The 15592-nt window shown below is 34.9% G+C and overlaps 1 protein-coding gene across 1 annotated transcript in view; it reads left to right on the plus strand.

Annotated features, from left to right (window-relative positions):
* Nucleotides 1-15592, plus strand: part of LOC145679695 (protein commissureless 2 homolog) — a 116449-nt gene that overhangs the window by 59507 nt on the left and 41350 nt on the right. The gene's annotated exons all lie outside the window — the stretch shown is intronic.

A 15592-nucleotide genomic window follows, 5' to 3' on the forward strand; every position in this document is an offset into this window, starting at 1 on the left:
TGTTGTGATTGTATCGTCAGAAACGTCTGCATTGGATGAAGCGAGGGACACTCTTTGATTTTTGAATCTTGCATTTTCTTCCCTTTTATATAGACTCCACATTTATTAGTCTGCTGATTTTCATAAGATTGCGGGTAAAAAGTCTTATCAGTCTTGTGCGGCCATGACTGGATTGAATTTTTCTTAGGTTATGGAAGTGACGCACTAGTTTATTAGCTCTTTTTCAGTTTCCTCCGAAATGCAGAGAGGATATTATTTTACATTTCATGCTTCCAATCAGACCCATATTTACGCATGTGCGGCATAATTAAGAAATCGGGATTTAAATATGATACGCAGAAACAAGAGGCTATTCACGAGAGAAAATATTAAGAGAGATCTTTTCTGAAAATAATGTTGATATGATGCCACAACACGACTAAGTTTTCGTGTTAGGACACTACTGGAGCAAGAAGGAGCAGACGCTATTGCTTTTTAGCTGCCAACTTTATCCTTGTATTTCGTTCTGGCCTATTGCTGGTGGCTTAATAAAAGTGACCGTGGCTATATTATTTTGGCCTATACTGAATACGAACAAACAAGAAGGTATTTACGCAAAATTTTCTTGAACCCAGAGAGAGGCGAGAATATTTTTTTTTTTTTGGGGGGTCCAAATGCGTAAAATACCTATATAAGGGCCAGCTTAAATGCTTCATAATGTACAAGAGAATTGCAAAACTTTAATGTTCGTGCATCTTTTGACTTTGCAAATGACAAATCTAAAATATCGCCGTTAAAAAAAATAGAAAAGATAGGGAGGAAGACATGTTTGACTGTTCTTTACACCCACCTTACAAACAATCACAAATTTAGTTCGAGAGGATAGTGGAATCCAGGTCTAGTTCAGATGGAAAAGATTTTAATTTGGGTTATTCATTGGTTGCAATGATTATTTTTAACAGGTAATGTTTATTTTAGAGAAGTAGTGATATCAATAGATTGCTGATATTAGAATATGAAACAGTAAAGTGGATTAGATTTAGGTGTGTTGTTATAATAATGAATCTTCATTAAAAGATTCCTTAACAATGGAATAATGTAAAGAAATGCCTAAAGTAAGATCTTGTCTCGGATTTTCTTCTTTATCTCAACAAGGAATTTGTTTCGTGTTTGGCAATTCAGATTTGCCATTATTACTAGGCTACCAGAAATATGCTATAGTAATTCTACTATTCCATTAGATCCAAACATAACCAGACGTCTCAACTAGTTTTCACTTCATGTATCTAGTAATTAAAAAGTAAATAAAAGCTAGGTTATGGTATGTTTATTCCATTAGGATTGTTGACTATCGTTTTATGTGGTAGGAATGGAAGGTTTCATCATACGTCTGGTTAATATATTTTACGACGAATTTAATGAGACTACACAAGAACAAATTGTTTGTTCATCGTAGGACATTATTGTATGTAACGTAGTACCATACATGTAAAGGTAACTTATTTTATGGCCGATCAAAGCTGAAAGCGATCTATTGAATGTGAATTTACATTTGAAAGAGTCTTTACAAGCTCTCTGATTACTTGTTGAACAATGCATTGACGTCTGAGGAACAACCATTTATAAAAACAAATAGTGCGTGGGGGTAAGACTTTGTGTGTAAAGTTCAAAGTAAGTGACATTTTGAACTTTTATATTGCTACGTAGGCGTCTAATTGCTCTTGTTTAAGTAATAAAAACCCGAGATACGAATTCCATAGCATATATAGAGATAAGAACATACAAGAATTCACGTTGCTTGGAATGAATAGTTTACAATACATCTCTTTGTCAGTTCTGTGTACGACTGTTTAGACCCAGAAACTATCGGAGATAAAAAAGACTTTTTGATATTGTTTGATTATGCCCCGTTTTTCAATGGAATAGTTTTAATATTGAATCGGTACAGGACTTCTATATTCTATCATATGTATGCCATGACTCTCATTGATTATAATTGATCATTTCTTTTTTTTTTTTTTTTAATTTCCTTTAAAAATTGTTTTAAGAACGGCATATGCAATTTTAAGCAATTGTCTGTTGTCAGGACCGATCGTAGATTTCACGGGACCCCAAACAAATTTCATGGTTCCCCACTTGTCAATTCTGTAATTATACACAGAGACTAAGATAGTCTGCAAGAACAGTTGTGTTCTACTGGTGTCATAATGTAATTTCATTAAATATGTTAAATTGGCAAAGCTCGCAACTTAAACACTGCTATGTTAACATGATCTCTCATCACGTGCTGACCATTTCTTGATAGTAATTCGTATTGCCAGCAAACTGCATCTTGGCCAAAGATCAAAATACTTAACTATAGACTCAATATGAAGATAGTGAAAATAGTAAAGCAATAATTGGAAAGTCACTGCATTCCTATATGATCAATGAACTGAAATTTAATCTTGTTACCAAAGAGTGTTTAAAATTAGCTAAATACACATTTAAAAAAAAAAAAAATATCTAATTTTATTTAATTTAATCTCCAGAGAAGTTGTGATTGTTTTGTCGCTGACAATTTTTTTAAACGTATTTAACAATATTACTGATAACCACAAAGGATCTATCACTAATCTATTGTTTTGTTTGTTGATTTTCAAAAAGTGCTCACATTCCAGAACCTTTCGAAAACCACGGATCAGGATAGCTGGCGCACGTTCGTGCAACAAGGAATCTCAGAATATGTACTTTCTTAAACTTTCCAAGAAAGTAGAGAATTGTCGTTGGCTTAATCGATAAGAACTTATGACGTTGATTATTCTTTTTTACTTCTTTCATTGCAGTTTCCATGTTAATCACTTTGAACGCAAAAAAATGTGTATATTGACTATCTGTGTAGAGTGCGTATGCTATGCAGCCGTTATTTTTTCCCCAGTCATTCAAGGGACCTCTGTGCGTGGCTACAAAGGACAGCATGCACAGAGGTAAATCATAGTTTTCTAGAAGTTTGCTAACAGCTCTGAATATATCCTCTCCAGATGCAGTGTTATGTAACGATACAATGTCTAATAATTCCTCAAAAACACGGAATATTTCATCAAAAGCTCGAAGAAATAGGGCTAATTGATCTGCGCCACCGACATCAGTATTCGCATCGGTTAGGACCGACGTCAGTGAAACGTTGCTTTTTTCATTTAACATTGGGAGTATTACCAGTGTGGAGTCCAAACTGCTGGTGCAATTGGAAAAATTCCACCAATTTAGATTCAAACCCATCTATTTCCAATAATTTTCCTCTTTTCATTTTTTCCTACCTTTATCATTACAGAGATAGGCTATGGTCCCGAACTTTTATTACACTCGGTATTAGATTAAGAATGCGAGGACGAAACGAATGAGCCAACGTCTTTATATATAGCTAATCTAATGCTTTAGGAAGGTGCACTGTAGGTAAGAACTTTAAATTAGTTTGGCACAGTCCAACAACGAGCTCTTTAGTTTCTGCGGCGAGAAACATTCGAGTTTTCTAAGTCATGCAATTCTATTACGAGCTTAATAGCATAAGAGTTAAACTTCCTAGAATTCCAGATATAAAGAAACGATCGCCGGATCCATTCTTTTCTTCTTCTTCTTTTTTCGTATAACTTTAGTGAAGGAAAGGACAGTTGGCATGTGTTGTACACTGCTAAAATGAAAATTCTTGTCCTGCAAGTCTCATGTAAAGACAAGGGTATTGTAAAAGTGTTGTGATTATCAGCTGACAAGTGGTTCACTAATGTTGTCTGAGTAGTTGCTGCAAAGAAATCTCTCCGATCTGTTTAAATAAAGAATAGTTAGTTAGACAACCAAGATAAAGGACATTTATGAAAAATCAGTCATATGTGAACGTGATAGATAACTTTGTACTCGGAGCATCATTCATTATTACGTATCCTATAGCAGATTAGTCACAAGAGAGGTACATGACACAATGTGTGTCATTGAAATGTGAAAAAAATACTGAGAAAATAAATTGATGTAACACTTCCAATTTATATATGAGAAAAATTTAGGAGGAAACGCATTATGGATCATGGAGGGATGGGCACTCTAACATACAACACCGTACAATCACATTATGTTATTACATATTACATGTTTGTGTTACAGGATTACTTGTTTGGATTACGGGGTCGGTGGCACAGTCCTGTAATCCGTGGCCAATGGTGGCGAGATAATGTAGTGGTAAATGACCTACATTGTAAGAGTTGGTCTTATTTGATGGCCTCCGGCAACTGAACCGGGTTCAAATGTTCAAGTCTCGGTTGTGGCTCAGAACCGACGTTAATAATAACTTTTCTCCTTCATAACCTTGATGTTACCTAAGTATTCTAAAGTGTAAAACTCAACGGCTGTTCGTGATATTCAATCTCAATGTAAGCAGATACTTTACGCACTTAATTATGTACTTGAAGCAGGATTTTCTACACGATCCTTCTCACCTTCTCAAAGACAACGAACATAAAAAATAAAAAGGGTGCCAGCCTATCTGCAAAATGCTGTTTAAAAAAGTTACAGTGTCACGTGTATTATCACGTGAGAGAATTTGGTTTTTATGGCTTGATATTTTCTCAATGAACAGTGAAAAAAGAAGATAGTCATATTAGATTTCTACCACTTCCAGTTTCAGTAGAAAGATTAGAGTAGAGACGGAATATATATTCATGGGTCTCGCTATATATATTATTATTTTTACCCTATAATGATCAACGTTAAAATCTGAAGTGGTTGATTTTATGCCATTTCTGGTTTTAATAGAATGAAGATGGAATATGTTCTATTAAGCTTAATTGATTACAGAAATTATTCTATAATAATTAATGTTAAAAATGGAAGTGGTTAATTTCTGCTACTTTTAGTTTGAACAGAGGTTAAGAGAAAAGATGGTATATATTCTTAGAACGCTAAATCGATTTTTTTTAAAAAAAAAAAATCTCTTATTGCTATCTCGTATCATTTTTGCTCGACATGAATCAATATTGAAGCCGGAATAGTGAATGTCTACCAGTTTTGCTTTTAATAGAGATGTAACGATAGAGATAAAACATTATTCTTGGGACGGTTATTTGATTGCAGAATACCGCTTCTTGCTAGCTGTTACCATTCTAGCTCTATAGTGATCAATGTAAAGGCAAGAAATGGTTGTTTCTACCTGGTTTCAATATGGCATTCATCAACGACCACGGTACCTAACTGTGGCCCTGTACATCCTCATAAAATTTGGTGGTAATCCTTCAACCGATTCTTGAGATCATTTATTCCCGGACAGATGGACACATGAATAGAATAAATAAATATATATAGGAGTTTAGATAATGCAAACTACTTAAAAAAAAAAAAAAAAAAACTGATAGTTCTTCCCAGGCGCGCAAGCAGCAAGTTTTCTTCTGAGGGATCCAAGCTTTAGGACTAAAGGGGATTCAATACTACAAACCACTATGTCTATGTAGTATTGAAAAGGTATTACTCTGCACCCGGAAACAGAAGAAGTAGTTGTAAAATACTTCCACTTATATTTTTAGAAAAAAATGATAGAACGAGATTATTTTTTATAGGAGAACGAGTACAGATGAAGTGTAAGTTCAAATTTTCATGCTACTTCAATTATTTCCCTGTTAAACAAGTATAATTTTATTGAAAAAGTTACAAATATATGTTGAGTTACGAATTTTTTTTTTTGGGGGGGGGGTCCGAACCCGGTTGACTCCCCGTGGTTTCGTTCTTCCTACATTTTCTTATAATCCAGAAATGAGAGCGTGCAGTGCGATTCATGACATAATTCTCGGGAATTCAGATTTCCTCACTATACGAAAGATCTTTAATAGTATCCCCTACGAGACGAGACGAGACAAGAAATAAGAATTCTCGTCTCGTCTCGTAAATGTTGCAGAAATTTCGTTTCGTCTCGTTCCTTAGAAAGTTTTTCTCATCTCATGTTCTCAAAATGTTGTAAAATTTTTTTGTGCAGAATTTATGCCCTTATTTTAAATCTAACAGTTATCAGAATCTTCCCTGCGTCACGAGGGGTCCATGAAAGGCGTCATATAACAACATTTAAATCATATTTCTTATTGGAGTATATTATGTAATGACTTGCGTATCTTTAAACGTTTAATAAATGCTCTTCATTGTGTTCATATAATCACTTCATCTGTTTTTGGCTTTTATACTATGAATTATGTAACACTAAAACAATGTTTGAGATTACGATTTGGGTGAACTTGTTTGTCCAAGAGATTCGTGAAATATCTCGTCTTGTCTTGAATTTAAAAAAGGTACTTCTCCTCTCATGGGCAACACTAGTCTTTAGACAGTTATTAATTTCTTTAAGGGGGCAGACTACTGAATATTTTTGAAAAACTAATAATTTTTCTTTTGCCCGTTTTTCGTAAGTGGAAAGAGGTAATAAAATGTAACTTACCACAATAATAGATAATGCTATTTTACACCCGAAAATATGGATCGAAAGAATTTTCAGTGTTGCCATCCATAGAAATTACAGTGTGACCAGAATTTGAATTACTCAAAAATCTAGGTAAAGGCAGCGACTAGAAAAATAAACTCAACGGTAATTGATGACTTATCATGCTGTCTATCCTTCTTGTTTACTACTTTTTTAATAATATTTCTATTTATTTTATAAACCTTACATAAATTCTTACAAAATAAATAAGTCATTACAAAATAAATAGAAACATTATTTAAAAAGTAGTAAACAAGAAGGATAGACAGCATGATAAGTCATCAATTACCGTTGAATTCATTTTTCTAGTCGTTGCCTTTACCTAAATTTTTGAGTAATTCAAATTCTGGTCACACTGTAATTTCTATGAATGGCAACACTGAAAATTCTTCCGATTTGTATTTTCAGGTGTAGAATAACATTATCTATTATTGTGGCAAGTTACATTTTATTACCTCTTTCCACTTACGAGAAACGGGCAAAAGAAAAATTATTAGTTTTTCAAAAATATTTAGTAGCCTGCAGCCTTAATGTTATGATATACTTTGGAGATACTATCTGGTTCATTTTCTAAATGGTTGATGTTCTTCGTTGTTTCTAACATTTTACTAGTGTCAAAAAGTGGGAAGTAATGTAGCGAAAATCCTTAAGCATAAAATAAAACAGTCATCGGCAGTATTATAATAAATGCTTAGTCCGTTGAGTGACAGGCGGATTATGAAAAAAGAGTTAGTAGCTGTAACACTTGAAAATATATAGGAGTTTGTTGTTACTTCAAAATGGAAATTTTCTCTTTTAAAAAGCTTTCTTACACTTATATTGAAACTACTTTCAAATAGTATAAACCGTTTAGTATATTATTAATGTAAGTAGAATTTACTTATAGTCATACATTTCCAAACCATATTATTTCGGACTAGTTATCCATGGCTTATTCACCATAAACTAATTGAATACGGTAATTTAGAGTTTTCTTCTGCGTTTAATTACTTTTTAAAATACTATTGCAAATAATTATTTCTATGGCTCTGTAAATTTGACGTGGGATATCTTATATAGTAAGTAGAGATAGATCTTTCATTAAATTAAGGAAAAATAACCTCGAAAATGATTTTTCTGTTTCAATTTATTTATACTGTCTTTGTAATATTAAATAAATCTTTATTGACAGTACTTTAATTAATTGAAATGAAAATTTACAATACATAGTATCTATGTTATTTGACTTCTAATCAAGTGAAGTTTCTGATTTATAGTTGACGAGTGTAAGTTAGAATATTAGTTTTTTTCTCAAATTTGAAATCACATGTTGGTGTGCAAGATTAAAGATTTGTTGACATTAGAGCACTAATACTATAAAGAAAGAAAAACACTTTTTTCAATTCAATAGTTGAATTTATCCCACATCATTTTCAATCTAAGGTTAGTAAAGCTGAAAATATTCCGTCATTGATTTTATTATGCTTGCAAGTCTTAGCAAGTTGAAATGTTATACAGTCTAAGCAAGGTTAATCAAAAACATACTTATAAATCTCAAATCGGGTTCTCCATGCTATCAATGTACCGTACTTTCTATCGAGCGAATGAGGTTGGTGTACTTGTCCTTATGGAACATTCTTCATTCAAGTGGAACTCACCGCATGCAAGTGATAGGTGATTTAATTCACTTATCAAACGAGATATCTTGGAATGATTTTTCGGTTGCCCTTTCACTTGTTCGGAAGAACTTCCCAAAGGAGCTACCAAGGTCGCCTGATGAATTGTATCTGGAGCACGCCACGCCTCTTCAATGACTACATACGCACAAATATATACACACATGCGTCTTCATTGCTACGTCATTTATGTGTAATTCTTTATCAGATTTATGTTATATAGCCCACTTATTTATTCACTTTGACTTGCCACATCCTTTATATTCAACTTAAAAAGGAATAAATGAAAAGAAAGGTAAAATTGTCATGTTTCTCGAGGATGATGCTGTTGGTATTTCTTCTAATTATCCATTTTATCATCTTCTGGTATATGCTCTTCTAACGTTTTGAAGTGAAGGTTACGTTAGAACCTTGAAAGTGATGGGAATACATGCAGAGCTTCCATTATGAGTGTACTGACTTGTTCATTAACCCTACGGGCGGAGTCTGACTACTTGGAGAATAGCTTTATGTAACGATAAACAACTAAAGCTACTTTAAAGACATCTGTTGCTCAAAATTTCCAAACAAATGAAACGTTGTTGTTATTATTAGTATTAATAGTGAAAGACCAACCTTTTTCCTCAGGCCTAATATCTTTCACATAGGCCAAAATATCATACAATCTTTATAATTATTAAAATTATGTTCTTTTTAAACATGTAATTAAAAAGTTAATAGCTTCAATTCAAGTAAGTTGCACATTTTACTCTATTTTTCTTCCTTTCTTACGTTAGTAGGCCGACTTCTAAGTAGTGCCAATGATGAAAAAGTAGTGGTATAGAATTCTAGAGGAACATCTTGCTACATTTGTCACCAAATGGAAAATACTATGAATAGGTCCGGCCCTAGACAATTTACTGTTTCGTACAATAGTATCATTTGCCTCTTCTCTTCTGGAAAGAACGCATCTTAAAAACTACGATTTTAAGTACATTACTCGATCATATTGTTAGGTAGCGTTAATAAAAATAAAGATGTAAAGCGTGTATAAAGGTTTAATGGAAATTTTTTACAATCGAGAGTTGGGTGGGAAAAGAAAATCAGCTCCTGGTCTCACCGGTGGATCTATATGTAGTATATGTAGTAATTTCCACTGTTACGGCATCACTTAACGAAGCTAAAAAATGTTTGCCTCTAATTGCCAATTTGTCACAAAAAAGAAGAAAGAGAAAAAACTATAAATTACCATTGTAATGTGTATAACATCGAGACACAACACTAAAGTACTTCAACACTTTACTATACACTAAAGGGTTACAGAATAGTAAAACCAACTTAGATTTTTCTCCATCAAACAAGTGAAACTTACGACTGAGTAGTGGACAGGGGTGGACTGGCCATAATCAAGTACCAGCCCGATGGCCGCTGCGCCCTCCTCACATCAGTGCCTTTGCGCCCTCCTCGGAAGGGGCTAAGACCCGTCTTAGTCTCGGGAAGGCGCACAGTTTCCTCTCTGAACACATTAAAAAAAAAAGCTATATAATTATTTTATAAATTCGTTAGCCTTTGGCCAGCTAGGCCTCCACCCCAGACCCCGGTATTTGCTCGGCCTGCGGCCTCGCTCTTTCTGTTTTTGGCTTTGGGAATGTCATTATAATGATCTTAGGGAACCTGAAATTTATAGATTTGACTCTAATATCGGTAATTTTGGATGATTTTTATATATCAACCCTCCCACCCCCACTGCTCCGCCCCCAGATCCCGTCTTTACTCGGCCTACGGCTTTGCCCTTTCTGTTTTGGCTTTGGTGGTACTATGAATGATCTCAGCGACTTCGAAATATATTGATTTGACTCTAATCTCGGTCATTTTGGATAATTTTTACATGTCTCTCCCTCCCACTCCCACCGTTAGAGGCGCTAGTGGCGTTACATAAAAACAAGACTTCGTTCAAGACTTACAGATGAACATCTGGAATCAGTGTTCTTGATGAACTCAGAAAGAGACATTCTGACCAAAATAGACAACAATCTTATTATTGACAAAATGTGTGAAAAAAGCAAGAAGATGCCGAAGGCTCCTTCAAGCATAAAGCAGCGACTTTACTTTCATTTTCCAGTTTTGTTTTTTGAATTTTTTTTTCGCTAGGTAGGTATATAATTCTAAATTTACTTTTGTTAATTTGTAGTAAATGTTTCATGTATACTTTTTATTAACGGTTTTAAAAATAGATGAAAAATAAGTTAATATTATGATGAACATAGCTTTAAAAGGACAGAAGTATGAAAAATAGCATAAGCCCCAAACTTAACTCAAATCTTCAGTTATAATTAGGCTGTTAACAAATGTAGCCGAAGAATTTAAACAACTGGTGTGATTTTTGTAGTCTCAGTTAAAGTGTGCAAATTTATATAGGCCTAATATACGAGGCGTGTTTTTTAAGTAAGGCCGTTTGAACATAAGTACACAACGAAAGGTTATTTCAAAAAGTAAATGTATTTTCAGAAAGTACATACTTTACTCTATTTTTCTACATAGTTGCCAAGTTTGTTCAAACACTTATCATACCTCTCAATTAATTTCAAAATACCCTTTTCATAAAAACTTGCCGCCTGCTCCGATAACCAAAAGTTCACTGCCGTTTTCACATCGTCGTCATCATTGTAACGGTTGCCACTGAGGTGTTGTTTGAGGTGGAGGAACAGATGGTAATCGCTCGGCGCAAGATCAGGACTGTAGGGTGGGTGGTCTAAAACTTCCCAGCCAAAACTGTCCAACAAATCGCGGGTCTGACCTGCAGTGTGAGGTCTTGCATTGTCATGGAGAAGAACAATGTCCTTTGTCAGCATGCCGCGTCGTTTGTTTTGAATCGCTCTGCGTAGCTTTCACAGGGTTTGGCAGTATGTTTCTGCATTGATAGTGGTTCCTCGTTGCATGAAGTCGACCAACAAAACACCATGCCTATCCCAAAACACCGACTCCATGATTTTGCGCTGGGACAGAGTCTGTTTGGCCTTCACCTTTACAGGCGAGTGTGTGTGTCTCCATTCCATGCTCTGTTGCTTTGATTCGGGCGTGATATGCGAAACCCATGTTTCGTCTCCAGTTACGATCTGACTCAAGAAGCCGTCACCTTTTTCGTGATAACGAGTCAAGAACTTCATGGCACACTCAAATCTTTGGTTTTTGTGGTCCTCTTTAGGAGTTTCGGAACCCAACGGGAGTACAGTTTCCTAAACTTTAGGTGTTCAGAAACAATTTTGTAAAGCACTGATCTCGACACGTCAGGAAATTCGTTTGAGAGACCTGTTATTGTCAAGCGCCTGTTCTGACGAACCCTTGCTTCAACTGAAGCCACCAAATCATCTGTAATCGAAGAAGGGCGACCTGAGCGGTTCTCATCATGGACGTTGTCACGGCCATTTTTGAATTCTCGTACCCACTTACGCACTTTGCTTGCACTCACAACAGTATTACCGTACACTTCGCAAATCTGTCGATGAATTTCTGCAGGAGACAGGTTACTTGCTGACAAAAACCGTATCACTGAACGAACCTCACACGCGGCGGGCGACTTGATAGTCTTAAACATTGTGAAAGCACAGAACACAACCGTACAGGTCAGCTACAGAGTTGAAACTGAGCACAGTTGTTCCCGAGGCATGCCGGTACACGACGCACACGCTAGTTGCGGTATGCGCGCGAACTACTAGTGTCTACAACAAAACGGGCCTTACTTAAAAAACACGCCTCGTATTTAGTACTCAAAGTCTCTTTGTTTGTTTATGAAAATATTAAATTTGTGTAATTCTATCGTGATTAACTGCAATAGCTACTTAATCTTTTGTTGTTTTTTGTGTACTAATTTTCCGGGGGAAGCCCCCGGCACTTTCTTTTATTAGGAGGGGTATTCCATACAAGCGAAAGCCTCAGATGGACGGCGCCCTCCCAGAGTATGTGACCGCGCCCTTTTTACATAGCCAGTCCACCCCTGGTAGTGGACGGTAGTTCGTAAAAACAAAATCATTAAGATATCATATGAAAATTAATTCAATGCTGTGACTTTCAAAGTATGTTATGAATAAGTGTTGAAAGTCTTATAGAACAGCTATGGTTCATCTTGTCTGTCTGTTGATAGGTAGCAGAGAAAAACGTTAAGAGAAGCGGTTTTTACAATCGATTTAGCGCTCCAAGAATAGAGTTCATCTTTTCAATTAAAGCTCTATTCAAACCGGAAGTGGTAGAAATAAACGGTTTCTGTTTTTTCAACGTTGATCGCCATAGAACAAAAACGGCAATAGAGACAAGGTTTTTTTAAAAAAATCTATTCGGTATCTCAGGAAAACACATAATAACTAACTACACGTAACACTCTACCAAAACCAGAATTGGTTGAAATTTAGTAGTGCTTAAGATTTCAACATTGATTTATATAGAACAAAAACAGTGAGATATATCGAGAAGCGGTTTTCTGGAGTCGATTCAGTGTTCCAACAACAGGTTCCATTAACCCACTATTGAAATCGAAAGTGGTGAAAATCAACCATTTCCGGTTTCAACGTTGAATGCCACAGAACAAAAACTAACCTGTTTTTTTGGAATCGATAACGTCTTAAGAAAGGATACCATTTCCGCTTGTATTAGTGTGCTAAACTGAAAATGACAGAAATCAATCGTTTTCAGTTTCAATATTGATGACGTAGAACAAAAACAGTAATAAATATGGGGAAGTTTTTTTTTTTGGGGGGGGGGGTTGGGGGATTCGATGCAGAGTCCCAAGAAAGCACTCCATAACAATTCTAACACTCTATCAAAACCGGAAGTAGTTTACATTTGCTAGTACTTCCGCTTTTAATAATTTACATAGAACAAAAACGATACGAGATAACAAGAAGCGGTTTCTATAAAGGTAAGCAAGAAAGTTATGTTACTTTTTGTGGAGGTCTGTGTTCAATTGGTCCTCACACCGTGAGTTGAATGCGAATAGAAATAAGGCAAAGAACAGTTATTGATGTGGGTATATCTAACTTACTACCTGGCTGTGGCTGTTCAGTTACACCGTGAACTTGCGTAAGGACAGAGTGAACATGGGACCTCCACAAAGCGTCTTAAGGGCGTGTATGCTGTACGAGTTCAAACTGGGGTCAATCGCCGATGCAGCGGGGCAGAAGACATGTCAGGCCTTTGGTGAGGTTGTCGTGACTACGCGAACAATGCATCGCTGGCTTAAGAAGTTTTAGGACGGTGACGAAACACTCAAAGACACATCACGTGCTGGAAGACCAAAGCATGTACAAAATGAAGATCTTCGAGCAGCAATTGAGGCGAACTGAAACATATGAGGCCAGACATATGAGGAACTGAGGCTGAGGCATATGAGGTGCGTAATTCCAATTACCCGTTTCTTCGTCATTACGGAGTCAAAACTTAATTTTAAAAAATTCAAAAGTTTATATGAACACATTGGAAAACAGCTACCAGTTTAAGCAATCTGTAGAATGTCAAAGTTAGAGTTTAAAAATATAACTGCTGTTACTTTTTGTTACTTTTTCTTTACTTCGTTTTTCATTATCATATTTCGTTTGTGATGCATAGATAGGGTTGCCATGTGTCCGTATTTTGTACGGACTGTTTGTATTTTTGGGTCCGTGTCCGTGTTCGTATCGTACAAAGCATAAAATAGAAAAAATGTCCGTATTTGACAGTTTTTGGAGCTGCCCGAAAATTTTCGAGTCGGGAATCGCTAAAATCTCTGGCGAAGAGAACTGTTTTTTCATCATTTATTTTAGTCACTATTAATAAAGTAAAGTAGGTTATGTTTTTGAAAAGTATCTCATTTTTCCATTCCAGGGTTCTTTTGGTTAAATTTAATATACATAATTTAATGGCATGATTTATTATATTTGTTAATGAAAAAATATAAAATATTTTCCAATAGTGTTTTACTTTCCAATAGTATTTTAAGTATTACAGTAAACAGTTGTATAACCGAAGAAGGTGATTTTTAGGTAAGAAATTTTAAAATATGTATTTGTTTTGTGTTTGGGCACCGTATCTTTGATAGATCATCGTTTTAAGTTCTGTCCGTATTTTGGATCAAAAATTTATGGTAACCATATGCATAGAAAATGTTTAGACCCTACTATTTCACAGTGTGAAATAATAATAATAATAATAATAATAATAATAATAATAATAATAATAATAATAATAATAATAATAATAATAATAATAATAGTAATAATAATAATAATAATAGTAATAATAATAATAATAATAATAATAATAATAATAATAATAATAATAATAATAATAATAATAATAATAATAATAATAATAATAATGTTTTACTTGGCTACCGAGAGTGCGATACAAAACTTACAAATTGCGATGCAAATTAAAATTTGTTTTCTATTTTGCTATGCAAAAGTCAAAATCTAAAAGAAAAAGAAAGCTGATATATATCTAAAGATTATATTTGAAATGAAATCTTTGAGTTTTACGTCCCACGGTTATGCCGGTTAGGCTAATGGAGACGGTGATGATGAGTGATGAATGAAACGGTGGAATAAAGAAAGTGGGAGGAAACGGGAGAACCCCAAGAAAACCCACGCACACGGTGTTTGTCCACCACAAAGCTCACTTGGCGGGGGCTGGGATCGAACCCGGGACCCCAAGCACCAGAGGTGAACGCTCTACCACTGAGCCACCGCGGCCCCAAAGATTATATTTATATATATATTATATAAATCGTAGATGCAACCGGTAGTGGCTCTCAAAGGAAGTTACATGATAAAATTATAAGCTAAGAGAAGGAAAGTTATCAATTGTCCTGATTGTTGTGTCCAAGAATTAGTACTTAATGTATACAGGAATGCGTTAGGTAAGTTTTCTTTCCTTAGATTATAGCAATAAAACTGTAATTTTTATCGACGTGACTTGTCTCAAGAGCTGTCAATTGATGCAACAATTACAAATTTCCTTTGTAATTTCCATTGTTTTTGATTGTTTATTAGATGTTTCTTACTTCTATAAAATTATTTTTTGTAAGCTCCGATTACTAGTTTATTTTTAGTTTACCACTTTGTTTGAACTTCAAGCGATTACAAAATGTATTTTAAATTCATAATCATAAAATTACTTTTAGTACAATTATCAACTTCATTTCTATTTGTATTGAAGATTTTTTTATTCTCGTAAAACATCCTCGTGTAACAATATTGTGTAAGTTCTTCTGCTTTTATTCGTGTCGATTTCAGAAGGATCATTATTTTCTTTATAATACGTGTACAGGATATATATATTAAGTGGCGATGTTTCGTATACTCCTATTCACTGCTTTACGTGAGTGCAGCCACATACCGTCTGGGAACACCGGGAATAGACCTAGCAATTATCTAGGTTTCACTTTTATTACTGACAGCAAATTTACGTCTCTACAGTCATTAGACAGAAACTTGCAAATGGTGAGTGAGCAGAGAAAGCAGTCTAA

The sequence above is a fragment of the Thermobia domestica genome, chromosome 2 (assembly GCF_964235325.1).
Source record: "Thermobia domestica chromosome 2, izTheDome1.hap1.1, whole genome shotgun sequence".
NCBI lineage: Eukaryota > Metazoa > Arthropoda > Insecta > Zygentoma > Lepismatidae > Thermobia > Thermobia domestica.